The sequence below is a fragment of the Sorghum bicolor genome, chromosome 5 (assembly GCF_000003195.3).
Source record: "Sorghum bicolor cultivar BTx623 chromosome 5, Sorghum_bicolor_NCBIv3, whole genome shotgun sequence".
Classification (NCBI taxonomy): Eukaryota; Viridiplantae; Streptophyta; class Magnoliopsida; order Poales; family Poaceae; genus Sorghum; species Sorghum bicolor.
In genome coordinates this window covers 61,017,389-61,019,651 of record NC_012874.2, presented here as the reverse complement: position 1 = coordinate 61,019,651, position 2,263 = coordinate 61,017,389, and positions in this window count along the sequence as shown.

Sequence of the window (2,263 nt, the reverse complement as noted above, 5' to 3'; positions counted from 1 at the left end):
TCCAGGATGAGTAACAAGTCCTAAGCATACTAAATAATGATATTTCTGTCGTAGCATATTATTTGTTCCTAGGTTCGAACAAGACAATTACCGGGTAATATCAATTCAAGGATGGCTATTCAACAGATTTTAACTAAGCAGCGAAAATACTTCGTACATATATCGTACATGCAATATTTAAAACGGCTTCTACGGGTTGTGTTTAAAAATAGGATCAATATGCATCAAAGGGGATCGGTTGGACTTGCCTCCGTCGGCGTCCTCAGCAAACTCCTGCTGACAGTCCGGGTCCTCGGCGTCAAACTCGCGGTACTCGTTTCCAACGTTCTCGTTTTCCGGCTCGTTCACTCCGTCAACTAAAATACGCGACGAACGACACAGACAACAGGCACAGATAAATAATTATATAAATTCAAATGAGCTCCAAAAATCAAGAAATTAATATGAGAGGTAGATCATGATTTTAGATTAATTTAGGAAAAAGAATTATTGAAATCAGAGTTAGCATGTGGTATTTGTGAAATGGCCGGAATTTAATCATGCGAAAAAGGCTAACGATGATTAAGGAATGGATGCTTCACGTGGACATTTGCTTGGCTGGTAGTGCATGTTGCATGCATGCATGTACTATTTGGAGTTAATGCTTATGGCCCACGCATGCATGGTTAGAGAGAAATTAGCAGGGGTCATTAGAGCTCTTCTGTATGTCATGGCTCTATTCGTGGAGTTCTTAACAGTGAATCGGTACAGACAAATATAAGGAAAAATACAGAAAAATACTACAGAAAGACAGAGAAGAGTAAGGGGATGCTCATGAGCTGCTCACCTCGTCTTGCGACGACAGTCGAGCTCGGCTTGTGCGTATGGCCGTATACGGTATACGCGAAGTGAAAGCGAGTGAGCGAGTGAGTGAATGTGTTTCTCGGGTGGTGAGAGTGAGCACCCGAGGCTGGTTTTTTATAGGCCAGAGGAGTGAGGTTATGCCTCTGGTGCTCAGCTTCGTACCATTAGAATTGCTACTGTAGTGCATGGCTACATAGGACGACAGGACGGTGGGCGGTGCCTAATTTTCATGCAAATGGCAATGTCTCATTTGCATGCACGGTGCGTGCAAATGGACGGTGCCTAATCACCATGTCCTTGCATGTAGGTGCATGCTAATGGACGGTGCATGCTCGTCCCGCATGCATGCATGCATGCATGAGATATATATTCGTGTAGGTGCACTGCTATGTTTTCTTGCATGTAAGCTTGCTGGTACTTGCTGTTATTTGTGCGCGAAAAAAATATGGATGGATTAGATGGAGATACTATAGAGCTCAAATTATTTTATAGTTTTTGAAATATATTTTTAAAATAATTTTTAATGCGAGTGATTTTTGAATGTGAATTTTTGGGATGTTACACCAGTGGTATAATCGCTAAGCTGCCACCTTCTTGAAAGGATTTTGCTACTTCTCTAAAACATCAGAGAAAAGAGTTTGGTCTTGCCAAACTCATGGAAACTCTTGATGTTGAGGAGAAGACGAGAGCAAAAGACACAAATGGGAAAGGCGTTGAGTCTTCTAGTGCCAATGTGGTGCAGAAGAAAAAGCAATACGCATTCCGTAATAAGAAAAAGAACAAGCAAGGGAAAAATCTGAAGCCAAAGCAAACTACAACTTTTAAGAAGAAAAAGGCAGATGGAGGCTGCTTTGTTTGTGGTAGCAATGACCATTAGGCAAGTGCTTGTCCAGACCGCAAATTCAAACGAGAAGAGAAAAGTCAGTGAACATGGTCGTTAGCGAGGCTGAAGGAGGAACATCTGGGTATGATAATTATTTACTCATTGTTCTTTCAGTCTGTCATTCACCTGAGTGGTGGATGGACACTGAGGCTAATGTTCATGTATGTGCTGACATCTCTTTGTTTTCTTCTTATCAGGCCCGCGACACTGGAGTCTTAGTGATGGGGAATGGCTCTCATGCACGTGTTCTTAGTGTTGGCATGGTCATTCTGAAGTTCACTTCGGGAAAGACGGTGCTGATGAAGAACGTACAACATGTCCCCTCCATCAAAAAGAATCTAGTTAGCGGTTCACAACTTTGCAGAGATGGCTATAAAATTGTCTTTGAGGCCAATAAAGTTATACTTTCTAAGTTTGGAGCTTTTATTGGTAAAGGTTATGATTGTGGAGGCTTGTTCCGCTTATCTATGCATGATGTGTGTAATAAAGTCGTGAACATTTCGAATGAGTCGAATATTTGGTATTCGCGATTTTGTC